This window comes from Cynocephalus volans, chromosome 5 (genome assembly GCF_027409185.1).
Source record: "Cynocephalus volans isolate mCynVol1 chromosome 5, mCynVol1.pri, whole genome shotgun sequence".
NCBI lineage: Eukaryota > Metazoa > Chordata > Mammalia > Dermoptera > Cynocephalidae > Cynocephalus > Cynocephalus volans.
This window is the reverse complement of record NC_084464.1, coordinates 153,476,419-153,495,217: the sequence shown is the minus strand read 5'-3', so window position 1 is coordinate 153,495,217 and position 18,799 is coordinate 153,476,419. Positions and strand designations below refer to the sequence as shown.

Genomic DNA, 18,799 nt, shown 5'->3' with positions numbered 1-18,799 from the left:
TTTTGAATTGAAAATAAAATGTCAAATAGATTTTCCACTTGGGCATCGGCAGGAAATCTAATGGCTCAATTGAGTCTATTAATACTGAGGCTAGCAAGTAATTAATGAGGCCTGAATGGTGTCTGCTATGCAAGTGGCCACTCATCTTGTAGTGGGTGGCCTTCCCACACATCTGCAAAAGGGAACAGCTACTGGTTGACTTGCCCCTGAAAACTGGCTCCATCTCTGACATTGGAGCTGGACCACAAGATCCTACCTTTTCAAAGTTCAAATCCTGAGCTGTTGGTCTTTTCTCAGCTACGTTTTTTTGTTTGTTTGTTTTTTGTTTTTTTAAACTACAAGTGGCCAGAGAAGTTCCTGGCTGCTGCTGCTGCTTGGACTTTCACAATGAGCTGATCAGGGTGAAGTTTTGTGTTCACTTTTGTCAAGACCAAGGTCCCCACTGATGACCCCAAAGGTGAAAGACTCCTGAGCAGCTGTTCTCTTTGTCAGCTCTTCCAAGCTGCCAGTATGCACACCAGCAAGACAAAACTACTATTGAGAGGCCGGCCATGTCAGCTGCTCAGGGACACACAAAGGCTGTGATTCAAAGCCACAGAATCGCTCCGAGGTTAAATTTTATGCCCCAGCAACAGGTTATATCCTAAACTTATCTTAGTACTTTTGAAATTAAACAGTTTAGTTTTTAATTTCGTGTGATATTTCAAAAAACACAGCACAAGACCCATCCTTGACTAGACACTGTACGTGCGAAGCCTGAGACACTGGGGCTCACAGTAAGCATTCAATAAACACCTGTTGAATTGAATGAATGCAACTTCCCATGTTAGATGGTTGACTGGACACAGACCAAGGGCAGGAATCCCTACTGGGTGTGGCTGAAAGTTAGATATAGAAACTAATGAGGATGTTTCCAAAATTAAGATGGCACAGCCTAGAGAAGAGAAAACACAGTGAATAACAATGTGTGTTTTTACATATGCATAATGACCAGCTGTTCAATGTCTTGTCTACTCTGCCCCCCCCCAAAAAAGCCTTAAGCTTCTGCAGGAAGAATTTATCCAATATTTACAAGAAATTTATTGACAGGAAGCGTAATCCCTGAGGGAAGCTATGTAATTATTGTCTCTGAGGAGTTTGACAAATGGAACAGATATTTATGCATCGTGCTTCTGCTGAGATTTTTGTCTGGAAGAAAGAAAATGGATAGGTCAAATTTTCAGCAACCTCTGTAAAGACTCCCTGACTCCTTTACCAAAGGAATTTTATGGTACTCAAGTTAAAAACTTTTGTTTATAGAAAGGGAGCTGAAAATAAAAAACAACAGATTTTCTGTGAACTCTTTAAAATAAGAAATCATTGAAGAGGGCTTCATGTCTGTAAATAACAAAAATACATATTAGGTATACTATCTTGTAGTAACAGATATTAAGGTATACTGACCTACAATGACACATGAGGTATGCGTATGGAGCATACTAATCTGTAATGAGGCCCATAGCTGACTGAGGGGTAATTTAAGTGAAGTCACTCTGGAATAAATAATATGGCACTAAGACTGTATATACTTAGCAAAGATGGTATGCTGTGTATATACTTTCTTATCATTATTTTTTATTTACTGGATAATTATAAGAAAATATTGGAATTTTTAAAAATTGACCACAATTCCATGAACTTAAAGATTCTTATCTTTCATTTTCTTCCAATCCTCATTCACATAAATGTGCTATGTAGCTTTTTAAGCAAGAATCACAAAAAGAACAGAAGTTTTTTCTTTTTTTAAATGGCAATCAATTACCAAACCAGAAATGTCCAGCAATGTGGAAGAATTTCACAAATATGCCATCACAATTTCAACAGCCACTGTGATCTACTGAACCCCAGAGAAAAAAATCATTGAGGAGAAAATTCAAGATTTACCTTGTCTTCATTTGTCTTGAGCCTGTGCTTGAACTGATGTGTTAGATTCCCAAAGTCTCTACTTCCACATAGTATAGCATTGACAGAAAAGGAAACTAGAATCCTCCAACTCTGCTTTTCCTCCAGGCTGAGGCCCTGAGCTGTCTGCCCAGAGGCAACAACTAAAGGAGAACAGAGGAAAACCTCGCTGGACAGGCGGTGCCAGGAAGAAGGGCCTGCAAGGAGGGCTGGGGGCTGACCAGTGACAGGGAGCAGACGAGGCGCAGGGCGCTGCACAAAAGCACATTTACGGCTGGGCAAGACAAGAAGCTCAGTTCTACCACCAGGAGATACTGACGGGCTTCACATCATTCCAGACAGATTTTTATACTGAACTAGGACCTTCATCATTGTTCAAGGCAAATACTTCAGATAGTGATAAGAGCCAGATAAGAAAAGGCCTCTCCATCATTAACCATAACAATATCTACTTGGTTCCCTCTTTTTGGGGTGGGTGGGGAGAATGCTTCAATCATTAAGGAGACCTATCTTAGAATTCTAGTCTGGCTTTTGTCAGAGAACTTGGGTTAACACCTGCGTCTGTCTCTTAACTAGCATAAGAGACTTGAGGCAAATCACTCCTACTTTCTGGATTTTATTTTCCCCATTGGCAACTTGAGGATAAAGATAGCTGCCCCTCTAAGATTCTACCTCATAGATTGAGAATCAAGTGTGAAGTGAAAATACATGTGAAACCACCTAAAAAAAACTTTGAAATGCAACACATAGTACTATTATTTTTTAGTATAATTAATTTTTTTAATTAATTGAATTAATATAACTAATTTTGTATATTATGATATCAGAACTAATTATAACCATCTCACTTCAGATCTTTCATTAGTTATTTAAATTAAATATTACATAATATGTATATATATATAAATTTGGAATCTTCTAAGTTCTACTGTTAGCATTTGTCTGATTTTGATCAAGTCCACAAATTATCATAACATACAAAACTACCTAATTTGTAAGAGGTCTGTCAAATACCAAAAAAAAAAAAAATGACACAAGCCATGCACTTGCATTATTAGACAGTCATGTTAGAAAACAATCTGGGTGCTCACTGAACCAACTGGTATTACCTTAAAGCAGTCATTCTCAACTAGGAGGATTTTGACACCCCTCCCCCCGCCCAGGGGACATTTGGCATGCCTGGAGATATTTTTGGTTGTCATAACAAGGGTTGTGCTTGTGGCATCTAGTGGCCAGGGATGCTGCTGAACATCCTACAATACATGAGACAGCCCCACTACAAATAATTATCCGGCCCAATATGTTAATAGTGCCAAGGCTGATAAACCCTGCCTTAAAGTTTAATTATTGCCTGTATCACTAGAAAGGCTAAAATACAAGGACGAATATGCCTAAAAATCTAAAACAAAAGCATTCAACTCTGCCAAGGATCCAAACCTACTAATAAACTTATAAGTACTGTCAGAACTGGCTTTTCTCATCTTGAGTCACAGAACTACACACAGAATATATAAGTTAAATAGCAAGACTTGACAGAGTTCATTTCTAATCATAAGAAGACTTGAACTCAATTTGTAAAAAGAGGCAGGCAAAAGGAACATCTGATCTCCATAGGAATAATGCTTAGGAAGAGTAATCCTTGCAAACACAGTGGGTGGAAAGCAAGCTGCTGCTAAAAGCCTCAAAAGCTAAGCATCCATTGCTGGCCCCATTGGTTCTCTTTCAATTCTGCAGGACTCCTTCCAAAGGCATATTAACAGATGAATGGATAAACCAATGTGCAGCAAGGAATGCCCTCGGAGCAGGATCTCAGTCGACAAGCATGGCTGGTATTCAACAAGGGCAAAAGTAATAAATTCCACAGAGACAATACCCCAGCTTTTTTGCATAGTTCATCACTTTAGTAAGTCTATTTTTCAAAAATCCTAACATCTGCAACATTTTGCTTACAGAAGGCTGATCAAATTATGGGTCATGACCCATTGTTTAGTCATGAAATTCATTTAATCAATTAATACCAGTATTTTTAAATAGATAGGATAGGATAGAATAGAACAACAGAACAGAACAATTAGGAAATTAATAGAGCAGAGGAGAGACTATAATAAATAGAACAGAAAATATAAGAGTGAATCCTAGTGAGGGTAAAAATTGTTTCATTTTACAAAACTAAACTCATGGGTGCTTGTATGTTTGCCTGCATACCAGGTTATGAAGTAAAATTACATATACTCAAGTAGTGGTCCAAAAAAAAATTTTTTTTGAAAAACAATGACTTATAAAACCTCAAATAGCAGTTTCATCAGAATGGTACATGCATTCTAATAAGCCCCAAGGACAACCAAACTCTAGAGAATCTCAAAACATTTGAAACATCATCATCCAAGGCAAACACTTCAGCTAGAGACAGGAAAAACCAGATAAGAGAGGGACGATCCATCATTGACGTGCAGTTTGGGTACCACAAGTTAGGCCCATGGTCCTCACCCTTTTGCATTCTACAAATTAAGAGAAATTTTCATTGGACATTCAAATTCTTCCTAGGAAAGTTAGAAATGACCCCATAAGGAAGAAAGCTGAAAAAGTGGGTCTTGAAGGGTGAGTGGGATTCTGTCAGATGAAGAAAGGAAAGAAAAGAATTCCAGGGAACAGAAAATGACATGTTCAAAGATCTGGGCACTCTATACCACATTCTGAATCCATAAACAACTGAACCAATGAATGAATAAAGTGGAGAAAGACCCCAGTTTGTTCAGGGAAAGGTGGATAGGGCAGCAGGGCCTGAGCACAAGTGTCAGGGACAAAGTTTGGAGAGACGAGGAGGACAAGGTAAGACGGGAAGGCAGAAGGAGGGAGGAGAAAGGGGGGAAAATCTGATAGTCATTTGCCCAGTACCTCTCACTCCCTCCCCAACCCTACTGTCCCCAGAAATACCACAGGGTAAACCATCACTTAGGGACACTGTGGGACACCCTCTGGGGAGAGTCCACAGCAGCCAACAGCTCTTTGATGAGTGTGGGGGTAGCGCTGGCAAAGGAGGAAAATGTTCTAACTGTTGGCAGAAACTGGGAGAACTGCAGTGAAATAAGAGAGTTCAATTCAACAATTCAACATGAATGTCTGGAGACTCTCCTATATAGCTAGCACTGTGCTGGGCACTACAAGGGAAACAAAAGTGAGAGATGATGTGATCCCTTCCTCAATGGGACTCATCAGACTGTGGAGGGAGAGGGAAAGACTATAAACATGAAATATTTGGAGAGTCAATAAGAAATACGACAACTTTAACAGCACTGATTTTATTTGAAACCGACAATCCCACAAATATTACTGGTATGTTTTTGGAATGTCAAGTAAATTCAGTGGCCCGGCTATATCTGATCCATCACAGAAACTGAAAATATTTAAGGATTTTTTTTAAAAACACCTTTTCAAGCAAAATTACAGAAGGAATATGGTCTAAAATGAAATAATCTTAATTAAAACATTTTCCTTATTTTTCTTTTAGAAATTAACAAAATGCATTTCATAAATTTTCATCCAGGCTCTTTCAAGCACGAATTTTTTGGTTTTTTTTTTTTTCTAATATATCAAATGTTCAGTCCCACTCTGCCTTTTCTCCTAAGTCTCATCCAAAATTTGTCCAATCCCAGTCTCTATAGACCTTGTACTGTTTAGGTGACTACCAGAACCAAAGATCCAAAAGATTCATAATTGTTAGCATGACTTTTAAATAACCCTGTTTTATAATTTTTATGAACATGAGATTCAAAAGTGTTAGCATGACTTTTAAATAACCTTTTTTTTTTTTTTTTTAACTTTTATGAGTATGAGCCACTCCACAAAAAGCAAGCTTAGGCATGGGTAAGCAACCCCCAAAGCTTCACACCAAAACTCTAACAGAAGATCATGTGTTGGAAACTTGGGCTACAACCACATGGTTTCTCGTTGACTATAGAGACCTGTATATAAAACAATGCTTCACTAAACAAGAAGCAGACATCGTATTTCTAAACCTCAGTCACATTCTGTGACAAAAATGTACCATAGCAATTGTACCAAGTTATTCTTGGCAAAATATTTCTTCATTATACACTGTTCTGTTAAAGTTAAAAAATGACCAGGCTTGAACCACACATTTTTTTCCCTCTTATAAATAGGTGCTTTCCCACCCTCATAAATGTGTAATTATTCTACTTCAACTAGGGTTGTTGTCCTATTTAAGAATTGATTTCTGTAAGTTTATGTCTTAAAGCTACTATATAAGTTGCCCTTGCACCTGCAGGTAAAATTAAACCAATCATAGCTGAACATTTCCTTAACTCATATGATTATTCACAACAAACCTGTTTTAACTAGCAATTTCATAGAAACTTTCAGGAAAAAAAAATTGAGTAGTATTAATGGTATAGTTTAAATTTCCTAATTTACATGAATTTGAAATTTTTTATACCCAAACTAAATGAACAACACACGGAAGGGGGGAAGGGTTTAATATGTTCTGAATGCTCCTACATGCTACACAGGGCCCAAGAACCCTACAAGCAGGCATAATAATCCCTGTTTTATAGAAAAGGGAACTTTAGCCTCCAGGGATTAAATAATTTGACCAAGATAACTAAGGGGCAAAGGTAGAAATTAAACTTGGATCTTTTAAATCATTTTTTAAATATATGTATTACAGTAAAATAATTTTAAATTCATCTGTACTTTTTAATCTGAAATTATTCCATGTTTTTTTAAAAAGTACAACTTAACTTTCAGGCTCCCCTTTCAGAGGCGTGGTTGTGATCAATCTATGCCCCTTTCATCAATAAAATACTGAAAAAGTCCTTCTCTAAAGATATCCTTTTTCCAGGCAGTGAAGGCTTCCACAGCTGGGGATGAGGAGGTGAGAATAAAATGAAAAACTGTGAATTTAAGTTAACTAAAGAGCTTTAAGATTAAAATTCAGTTATTCTAATACTTTACAAAGGACATTGCACAAATGCGAATTCTGTTTTCTTGATACTTGAAGCTTCATGGTTATTATCCTCAATACTGATTATGATTTAGAATATACCTACTAAAGGTTGTGGGGGTAGGATATGGTGAACAATAACCAAGGGGCATCTTCTTGAAGTTTCAATTTCATTTAATGCTAAGTAACTTATATAAAGCTTCCATAATTTAATGTAAATTAAATGTAATTTAAACGTAAAATTTATGTTTTTAAGATAAATAGCAGTACAACAATATTTAGCATTTACAGGTTGCTTCCACTACATCATCAGGCTTCCCAGGTAGGATACACTTTCATGATTAATGCAGTAACTATTTACTAAATAACTACTCTGTGCTAGACACTATTCTAGACCTTGGGGATATAGCAATAAACAAAACAGACACACGTGCCCCTCCAAAAAATCCCTGCTCTCATGGAGCTTATAGTATAGTGGAGAGAGAAGAACAATAAACAAGAAAAATAAATTATATATTAGAAAGTGATAGGTACTTTGGCAAAATAGTAACGAAGGAAAAGGGGGAACAGGCAGTGCAGAGGGGAGGGGTGCTGCAAGCTTCAAAAAAGGTCGAAGAAAGCCTCACTGCAGGGGAACATTTAAGCAAAGAGTTGCAGGAGGGGGGACCACATGGATTCTGGGAAAAGAGTGTTCCAGCCAGAGGTGACAGAAAGTGCAAATGCCCGGAAAGGCAGAAAAGGCAGAAAAGGCAGGAGGCCAGCCTGGCTGGAGCAGAGAGAACAAGGAGGAGAGAGCAGAGGAGGTCAGAGAGGGGACAGAAGCCAGTGAGTGCAGCCTGGATGAATATTTGAAGGAGTTCTGCTTTCACATTGAGATTGAAAGTCATAATTAGAGGGTTGTGACAGAGACATTGTGAGACATATTTTTAAAGGATCACTGTAGCTGCTATGTGAGTCTGGAATGTCAACAGATAAGTGGAAGCAGGGAGACCCATTGGGCTAACACAACAACCCAGGTGAGAGATGAGGTGGGCATGGGGGAGGAGTGGTCTGACTCTGCATACAAGTACAGTAGAGCCAACAGTACTCACAGGTAGACAGAAGTGAAGGGTGAGAAAGATCAAGGACGACTCCACAACTTTCAGCATAAGCCACAGGAAGAAAGGGGAAGGTAGAGCACTGCAGGCTTGGGGGGAAGATAGGGAGTTCAGTTCTGGACATGCTAGGTTTGAGACATCTATTGGGTATGAAAGAGGCAATGCTGAGTGGGCAGTTGGGCACACGAGTCTGGAGTTCAGGGCAGAGGTGGGCTAGGGGTACAAAGTTGCTACTCATCCACATGAAGATGGTATTTAAAACATGAACTGGACAAGCCGTCCATTAGTAAACAAAGTGAAGACAAGAGGTCCCAGGAGGTTCTGTGGCTCTCCAACATTAAGAGGTCATGTAGAGGAGGAGAAACACGTAAAGGAAATAGGAGGAGCAGTCGGCTGAATTAAGAGGAAACCAATCGAGTGTGTTGCCCTTAACACAAATCAAAAATTATTTCAGAGAGGAGACCATGAGCCACAGTGTCAAATGCTTCTGATTAAAATGGACTAAGAAGGGAGCACTGGATTTAGCAGATGTAGGAGGTTACTGGTGAACTTGACAAGAGCAGAGTGGGGTAGAGAAAGCCGGACTGGAGTGAGTTTGAGGATGAGGCCAATTAAACAGAAAATGGTGAACAGAGACAACTTGTTCAAGGAGTTTTACTATAAAGGAAGCAGAAGAATCAGATGGTAGCTGGAAGGATGGCAGGACCAAAAAATAGGTTATTGTTGTTGTTATTGTTTTTGTGCCTTTAGGATAAATCTCAGCATGCTAATGAGAATGACAGAGGGAAAATTTGATGTGACAGTAGAGAGAGGGAAAACCCTAAAATGTCTTTGAAGAGACTAAAGGGAGAAAAAATCTCATACATAAGAGGAGGAGTTGGCCCAAGAGCAACTGCCCTCTATTATTAGAAAAACTTCAGCAGAGGGCCGGCCCCGTGGCACACTCGGGAGAGTGTGGTGCTTGGGAGTGCAGCGGCGCTCCCGCCAAGGGCTCAGATCCTATATAGGAATGGCCGGTGCACTCACTGGCTGAGCGCGGTGCGGGCGACACCAAGCCAAGGGTTGCGATCCCCTTACCGGTCCCCCAAAAAAAAAAAGAAAGAAAGAAAGAAAAACTTCAGCAGAAACACTGAGAATGACAAACATTGTATACATGTAGTAAGGCACTAGGATAAAAGGGCATCAAATCCAGTGAGAAACTCTTTGATAAATTCCTTATCTCTGCATTTTCTTATAATTTCTATTTTTTCCCCTATAAGTCACATGTAAAAAAAAAAAAATTTAAGTGAAGGTTTTTGTTAGGTTCTCATATTTCAGGGTTTTTGTTGTTGTCGTTTTGCATTTAACTGTCTGGTTGTTCTGATTCATTTGTGATCAGCTTATCAATTTTCCATGAATTTCTGTACACTTCTCATGAAGCTCTTTACTTTCTATCTCTTAATATTATGAGTTTCCTTGGTTTACTACTGTCTGTGCATAATGCTTCCTTTTGCTTGTCTTTAAGATGCCTTTTTCCACCTTCCAGAGGTGGCCACAGGCTGGCCAGTTAGCTCAAGTGGTTAAGAGTGCAGTGTTAATAACATCAAGTCAAGGGTTCATATCCCCATACATGCCAGCTGCCAAAACAAACAGAGGTGGCCACAAATGACTTGAAAACAATTTTATTTTCATTCGCTGCTTCAGAGTTTAATTGCCTTTAATCAGATTTTAGCTTTTGTCTTTACCAGCCTGTAAATTCCATATCTCTTTAGCTCTTCTTCTCACCTCCTTTTAGAAATCCCATCCAACAATTCTGCAACTATAGACATGTGTCACGGTCAAGTACAAAAGCCAGATAAAGATTATTCTCACTTTCCAGTACTTGCCCTAAAGATACCCAGGATTTTTAACCTTTATTTAAGTCCAAGGAACGCCCTGGATCAACTTTGTCCAGACAGTATCTGTAGTGCCCACCACATCCCTTTCCTAAAGTGTAAACGATAACTTAGTCTATAACTTTATATGTAAAGTTTATTTTTCCATAAGTGCCTTACATTACCTTGGCACTAAAGCCAAACTCATCTGCTATGTTTCTGTTCTTTTCCATAGCCTCTCTTTTATAAAACACAGAACTAACAAAACCTAAACAGTCTTCTATTGGAATGAGATGACAAAAAACAACAACAACAAAAAAAAACCCTCTTAATCTAAGGCTGAAACAGGAACATATTGGCAGATAAAGTCTAATCAAAGTTGTCTTATTACATAAGTGAGAGTAACATATGTGTACATAAAATTCTCTCTGGCAATAGAGAGATGATGGTCGCCAACTGAGTGTACAACCTTGAACTTCATTAGAGCTTTAAATCTGTCTGATTTGGTGAGCAGGTGGGTAAGTAGATAAAAGAAAGAACCAAAAAAAGGAAAGGAGGGAAGGAAGAAAGGAAGGAGGAGGAAGAGAGGAAGGTAAATGGATAGATATATGTATGTATGTACATATACAGATACATACATATATACACATATACACATATGTATGCATATACATGTCTCTGTTGATTTACTAAGTAAGATATATCAGGATGTACCAAAGTATTCCCAAATAAAAAAAACAGGTAGTATAAGAAAAGCACTAATTAATAGGATACCTGGAATCTCATTCCAGCTGGGCAACTAACTACCTCTGTAAATTTGGACAAGTCACTTCAGTTCTGTGGTTTTTCAGTTTTCCCATTTGAAAATTTGTCTAACATCCATTTTCAGCTCTAAAATTCTATGTGTCTAGAACATTAGGGACTATACATAGCTGAAAATAGAGTGTACAATATATTCTTGGGACACTGATGTTAAAGCTTAACATTTGTAAGCCTGCTTTAAATGGGATTGTGTAATAAAAAGACATCCCACCATAGTTGTTATAATTCAACAGTCAGAAATACAGATTTATTTACTATTATTATTCCTTTTTACCATCTTTAATATTGTTGCTATATCTTTCAATTCCATACCCTTATCTTTTTTTTTTTTTAGCCCTCTTAGTAAAGCCATTATTACTTTAGCCTATATTTAAGGTACACTTAATTTCAAAGAAAAAATGCAAATTATCTCTTAAAAATAAAAAGTATGTCCAAAAAGACCTTGTTCTGAATGTTCCATAAAAAGGAAATGATTCTTTTTCTAATCTAACAGTTGAGCTAAGGGATCTCACTAACCCAATTTATTGTCATCACATAAGTGAATCTTACAAAGTGGGCCAAACCTAGAGGCACATACAGACATAGTAAAGTGCCCCATCAGATACTTAAGGAGAACAGGCTCTGTGTTCTTTCATTCAGTATTTATGGCAGGAAGAGATTGCAGAGACCCTGAGCTAACTTTTGCAAAAGGAAATATGGCTCTGCTCAAATACAATCTTGGACCACCAAGACAGAATCATCTGCTTTACTTAGTGGGTAGGTGAGGGGCCACATTGGAATGCAATTTCATTGCAAGGAGCCTAACCCTTACCTTGCACTTCCAGGCCTCCTTCCCACAGTCATGGTCTAATGAAAGGTCTTTGCAAGACACTCTCTGCGCTAAAATATTGAAATAAGGCATTATCTACTTGCATTCAAAACATTATTTACAGCTGTTCAGTATGGATTTGAGTCATGAGGTTCTTCAACAGACTTCAGTTGCTATCTATGAGCTCTGGTAAAAATCAAAGTACGTGACAAGTGTTAATGCGACTGGAGGAGAGGCGATGGCCAGTGCTTGCTCTGTTCCTGCTCTAAACAGTTGCCAGAGCTGTCAGAGCAGCATTTTTTAGATAAAAAGGAAAAGTGATCAATAAAACATAAGGAATTTTTCTATTAATTCTAACCTATCTGGAATGCAATCACCATTCCTCCATCCCTAAAAGACATTTCTGTAAAGAAAGTGAAGGAATTGACAACACACAATATACCCACAGAGAAAACAGTCCTGATACAACTGAAAAGGAACACACACTGCCTGACTGAAAATAACTTATAACCTCATTACACTGGAAGTAAGTATAAAATTTTAGAAACCCTAAGCGTGATGGAAGGCCACAGTAAAATGTTTAAACGTGTTAGGAAAAACTCTAGCAGCTGCTCAGCCATACCATTACTTTCCAGAAATTCTATAAATAATCTTCCAAGTTACAACAACTTCAATAAAGCTTCCTATTTCTGTCTCTCCACCTACCAATTTTCTGAGAATTACATGCTTGGCCAAATTAACGTAAAGCCAAGGAAGAACTGCAGCAAAGCCAGGGCTCCTCAGTCCCTGCTGAAAAGCACACGCACTAGGCTCTCAACGGTGCTTGTGCTTTTTGTGTTCAAACACCCTCATGAATGAACAGTCTCTGATGGTTTATAACACCAATCACTCTACTTCAGCAAGGTACACTTTCTCCCTAAATTACAAGGGATTCCATTTCTTTTTCAGAAAGTTTGAGACAAAAGTTAAAGACAAACAATATTAAACAGTGAACCACAAATTACAAGCTTGAAAAGAAACTCTTAAACCAAATAGCTCAAACTAAGGCCTAATGAGATTATATAACAACTAGGAAACTACAGGAAACTATAAAATACAACCTCTGCCACATTTTAATTTCCCTTTCTACCCTGAAAGAATTAACTGGCAAAGATAAAGTAATCATCACAAGTGCTTTAATGTGATCAGACTGAGAAATGGTACTTTCTTGAGACATCAGGAAAAATTCATACAGTATGTACAATCAGCTTTTGGATAGTTAATTGGTCAAATTGGGCAGGCAACTGGAATAAATCAGTAAGTGTTTGAAAGCATATTGACACTCAAATTTAAAGGTAATAATTCCCATATGCACAGCAACGTGTGCAGACTAAGTACAAATTAATACAAAACAAAGATAAGTCAGGAAACAAGGATATAGTGCCGAAGAGAGCGTTTCAAGAAACATTTGTATCTCACATATAAAATTAAGTCTCAACTCCAGAAGGGAGGAAATAAATATTTATAACCTTACCTTTGCCAAAACTTTGGATGTAGCCAGTTTTTCTCAGGGTCCTTTAGATAATATGAAAAGTTTCACAAAGCTAGAGTCTACATACACATCTACAAACCCTCTCTTCTTTCTGCCCATGGTACGCCAGGAAACAGTGTCTAACACTTCAAATGCTCAGCCGTTATGAGCTAAAAACAGATTCTGTGCAATGCTGGATATATTTTTGTCTGCTAGCTACACACCCTCATCATGTTCAATTTTTTCCATTGGTGGAACAGTATGATGCAGACCTAACCAGAAAGTGGTTTTCCATGGGCTGCCTGAAGCGATTAGCCAGCACAGCCTGCCATCACGCCTCAGAGACACCAGGCTCGCCCATGACTGGGCTGTTGTTGGACCTGCATTCCACAATTACCACCAAAGTTCCATAGGAACATGGCTCCAAGGTTTGCTGAATAAAGGTTTACTCACTTGAAGGGACCCTCAGCTTCTTTTTTAAACCCTTTAGCAGTAAGAATGCACACCTACCATCCTTGTATTCAGAGCAGTAGTAGACAGTGTGCCTCCAAAACCACAGCTGGAATGTTATGGTCATAAAAACCCTGCCTCAAGAGCAGCCCTTAAAAATAATTTTATGATTTGCAAAATATCATGTTTATACTTTATGTTCCCTGCTGGAGTTATTTAATTTTTAAGTTAGCTGAACTACAGTGTTCTACACTGGAAGTCCCTATGATCCCAGTATAGTACTATTTTATCAAAATGTACATTAAATTGCTTTAAATAAAAGTTATACAACAGAAGTTCAGAATGTTTTTTAAGTTTTGTTATATCCTTTGATGAAAGACCTGATATTTAAAGAATACCCAAAAGATAAAGCAACATTTTCAGATATTTCATATTCGTTTTGGGGAGGAGGGTACTGAATGGGTGAGAGAACAGGATCACACCTGTGTGGTAGTATTTCCATTGTTGAAGTTATACTTTTTAGAATAAAACAGTTCAATCAGAAGTTTCCAAGATGTACATATTCTAAGTGTGCAGATAACACAAGTTATCCTGACAAGCATGTGGCAAGAAATTTTTAAGGTAATATTTTCATTATTTTTAAAATGTAAATGGACCTACATATGCACAGACAAGATTCCTATATGACCTTAAAGACCAGATTTTACTATAGAGAAAAAATTTTTAATTCCATATCTCAATGAAAAAGGTATTTTTACATATATATGCATACACATACAGGTACACACACAGGCAAACAGAATTTTTTTCCCATACATAATTAAAACACACTTGAAGGTATGCTTTCTAATCTTAACTGGCAAATCATAAGAACTACTACATAAGATCATCAATCTAACAGTTACAAAAATTAGTCTAACCTCCATAAAAATTTAAATGTGAACACAGAACCAAGGAATTTCTAGCACGGTGGAACAGATCTGAAAAATTCCCTATTCCAACCCCCTCACATTACAGATTAAAAACACAAAGACCCTAAGTGGCTTGCACAAGGTCACAGAGCTGGTCAACAGCAGGCAGCAGAGCAAGGTCATACCATCCAAGTAACTACAACTCCTGGGACTGAAGTCAGAAGGTTGCAACAGGAGCCAAGTCACACAACACAAAACATGGAAATTCCCAAAATGTTAATTTGATGTGTGTGTGTATTAAAAAATACTCTAAGTAAATACAGAAGAATAAGAATACTGGGGCCGACCCCGTGGCGCACTCGGGAGAGTGCGGCGCTGGGAGTGCAGCAACGCTCCCGCCGCGGGTTCGGATCCTATATAGGAATGGCCGGTGCACTCACTGGCTGAGTGCCGGTCACGAAAAAGAAAAAAAAAAAAAAAGAATACTGTTAAGTCACTGAACTCCTATTTCTTTAAACCTAGCCACACTGTTTCTCTTACTAAAAAAAATGGTAAAATAAAATATCAGCCAGCATAAAAGAAAGTCTTCCATATAATTTTGAGACAGGAGAACAAACTCCTTGATATGAAGGAGAAACTATTTCAGATGGAAGAAGGAAATTTAAAGAGGCATGTTTGTGAAGGTGATAAAAGTACCAAAAGAAAACGAACTGCATGGAAATACTTGCATATTCCTATTTTATTCTTGCTTCTAGACTTTCTTAAGACAATTACGACATTTTGATACATTTTATACACAGACTCCTCTATGCCAGAACTGCCTGTAAGAATGAATGATCTCCAACATCCTCAGACATTTCAAATGGGTTTGCACTGTCTGGTTCCATTTTTCATTACTAAGGTCACCCAAATAACTTTAGTTCTATGAATTTATAAAGTCGCTTGGGGTTTCAAACTATGTAAGGTTTTTCAAGTTCTTTAGACTTCGCCCAACTACAGTAAAATACTCTCTGTTTAGTTCTTCATACTAAAATTGCAACAACCAACATACTTCCAAATCATAAAACTTGACTTGATCTTTCTAACGCTTCATTCTGAGATAATAATGTAACAGGACATATGTGTTAACAAGCATCTAAAATTAAATCCTTGGCAAAGACCTCTGAGAAAAATGTAAATTGTTACTTATGAAATATTCTATTCTGAAGCACACAATGTAAAATGACACTTGTAAAAGCAAATTTAGCAAATGTTAACAACTGTAGAATTCAAGTGATGGGTTTACAGGTGTTCACTGGAAAATTTTCTTGACATTCCTATATTTTTGTAAATTTTCTTAATAAAAGTTTGGGGGGAAATGACATATGTGTATACACACACACACACATACAATATCCACAATAGGTCAATCCATAAAAAATACCATGATTTACTATACGCCTAGTCAAGACTAAGCAAAAATTGTTCCTAACCTGATAGTAATCAAGGACATGAATATCCTATGCTGTGGAAGCACACGTGTGCAAAGGTATATACTTTTAAGGGTTTCTGTGCCTATCCGGAAAGGAACTGGATGTAAGATGATAAAATGAAGCATAGGAACACTTCCAGAAAAAAAACTGAGAGCTACTATCACTTGACAAATCATAACTAATAAAAAATAAGGATGTAGTGGAAATACGTCAGGTTTCAAAACCAATAGCCTGTGGCTAGTAATTCATCTCTTAGTAACTCAGAGGCCTTCTGAATCTCATTTCCTTCATCATAAAATGGGATTGATAATGCCTATCGCAAACAAAAATATAAATAAATATGTACTAATCTGTAAATAGTTATAAGAAAAACTGACATTAAAAGTACAATTTTTAAAGTAGTACAAGCTGTCAAAAATAATCTCTTTGCTTAGTATTCAAGAAACCCAACTCCTTCCATATTCCTCACTTTTGAGGTCAAATACAGGATGGTACTGAAAGAACATCCCATCAAGCATCATTCCTTATCGCTAATCTATAGTCAATTCATGGCAGAAAAATAAAAATAAAGCAATATAATAATAATAAGTAAAGCTTAAAAATATAAATTACTTTCATCTGAACAGGATTTCAAAAGATGAAATAATCCCTCATAAATGTAAACATCCCCCTCTGATGCAATTAAAGACATAGCAATACCTTCTGTGCTGAAGAAAACTTTACCGCACTGTTTCTGATGGAAAATGGTACTCAAATAATGTGGGCTGAAAGAATCTAACTCGAGAAATGCAGTTGCAAAAATGTCCTAAGATGATGGCCAAGTAGAAGAAAATGAAGCATACAAAGTATTCATGTGAGAATCCTAAGATCCTCAGAAACATTACTTTGGGGAGGTTATTTTTCTCCCATTTTTTCAAAAGGCCCAAATCAAGCAAGTCTGTTTCTGAAACCAAAGTCTTCCAAATTAGCTCAGAGAATACAGAGAGAGCATGCACGGCTGGCCTTCATGTCTGTCTAAAACTGGCATGGTTTGAAAGTTTACTTCCCACACATGATGCTGAAAACCCACACAAATGTACAATTGACACATGCAATTCATTTGCCACTCAGTCATTTCTCCCAGGAGGCTAGCAAAACAGCTCAGGGCCCAGGCTTTAGAGTTAACTTCTCTGAGCCTTGGTTTCTTAATATGTAAAATGATGATAACTGCTGCCTTCCAAAGCTAAGTAAGGATTAAGTAAAATAACACATGTAAATTGTTTAACACAAGGCTTGCCTTTGAATGTAAACTCCATAAAGCAGGGCTCTTGTTAAAATCATTTACTGTTAAAAGTCCAGTACTTTACAAAGTGCCTGGCACATGGTGAAAATCCAGTAAACATCTGTTGAGTAAATGTATAAATGAATGAATGAATGGAAGATAACAGTGATGATGGCAGTGGTGGTGAACATGAAATGAAGAATAGTGTTTGCTGCAGTCTACAGCTTCGTGTCAGAAGGCGCTCAACTCCTTTATTTGAAATAAGTCAGCCCACACATGAAGTACCCAACAAGACCGCTTAAAGTTTCTGTTTGAAGTTCCCCAGCCATTCTCCTATAGGGTTTCATATTCCAGGCCCCTTTGGTCTCAATGCCCACTGGTGTGCACCTTCATCATCAGGACACCCTTGTAATGTCACTGTACTGGCAGTTGGTCACCTGCTCCTGCCTCCTGCTCTATGGGGGCTTTGGGGACAATGGGGCCATACTGCAGGAAAAGCCCCAGCACTTGCTGCTGGGAGTCTAACAACCACAAAATTAGATGATCCTAACTTTTGCTCTTACAAACCTTTTTCTCAAAATGGCGCCTATCCCACAGTGATTGTACACTGTCAGAAAAACAGCATCCCTCACAAATACTGATGAAGAAGAAAACAGAGCCCAGGAGACTCAGTTTAAAAACTTCATATTTAATATAAGTTGATTCAGACAAATCCAGCCAAATCTTAATTGCAACAAACAAAAAACATAGGTAAACACAGTGAGTTAATAATTTCGATTCCATTGCTTTACACCACTGTTAGGAAAAAATGTCAGTGAACCTAAAAGACCTCTTCACGTAACTATTTTTTCCTAAAATTATGCACTACTTTTTTTTTTGCCCAGTACTACAACAACATTAAAACACTTCTAATCACTCAATGATTATGTATTAAATGAGAACAAAACAAAGAACAAAATTAACTTTTTACTTTTTTGAAAGCAAACTGGAGATGTCTTCAAAATCAATAGTCAATTTTAAGAAAATTCAAGATGCAATACTAGCACAATATGGACTGCTTTAAAGTGTTTGAAAGGCATCAAATGTGCAAAAAAATATTTTTTAATGGAGTCAATTGTCATGGAAATGAGAGACTTTATGGCATAAATATAGAGTCAAAGTGTTACTTTACAAAATAAGCAAGCCCAAATAATTTAACCAAATGAGAAATTACTTTTGCAACAATAAGCAAATATTAGGTGACAGAAAAATTAAGATTTAAAACCATTTCTTCATAATAGTTTTCCTTAAAAGTGATTTTTTTCTGTAGACCATTACATCTGAATTAAATACACTTTGACAAATGACAATGAACAATAATGTATAAAATCCTAAATTTTGAAATTAAATAGAATGTTTTATAATAAGTAACAGGTAATACTTTAAAGAAAATGATAAAATCTGCATTAAAAAATCATGCTACTAAAAAGAAATCTACAAAAATGAGTTTCAGCTAAGGTAAAATAAAATTTTGAGTAGAAAAAAATAATTTAAAAGATACACTTTTAAAATCTTGACTTATAAATACTAGCTACTAAAAACATCTGTTTACAACATTTTTCGACAGTCATATTGGAATATTTAAGAAAGTATAAGTAATCTGCCCAGATCTAAAAGTAATTAAAGTGTTATATTCAGCCTCTCAGTTGACTCACAACATTTTCTTTTTATGGAC

General features: G+C 37.2%; 1 protein-coding gene across 8 annotated transcripts in view; it reads right to left on the bottom strand.

Moving 5' to 3' along the window:
• TIAM2 (TIAM Rac1 associated GEF 2) overlaps positions 1 to 18,799 on the bottom strand; it is a 228,189-nt gene that overhangs the window by 117,802 nt on the left and 91,588 nt on the right. For 5 of the 8 annotated variants that reach the window (XM_063097595.1, XM_063097599.1, XM_063097600.1 and 2 more), the window contains exon 1: positions 12,995 to 13,141. The exons of 1 other annotated variant lie outside the window; for it this stretch is intronic. The gene's annotated coding sequence lies outside the window, so the exon portion shown is untranslated. Of the gene's footprint in view, positions 1 to 1,923; positions 1,944 to 11,484; positions 11,517 to 12,994; positions 13,142 to 18,799 lie in introns of those variants that run through there. 2 more of the 8 variants (XM_063097596.1, XM_063097598.1) reach the window with 2 other exon arrangements.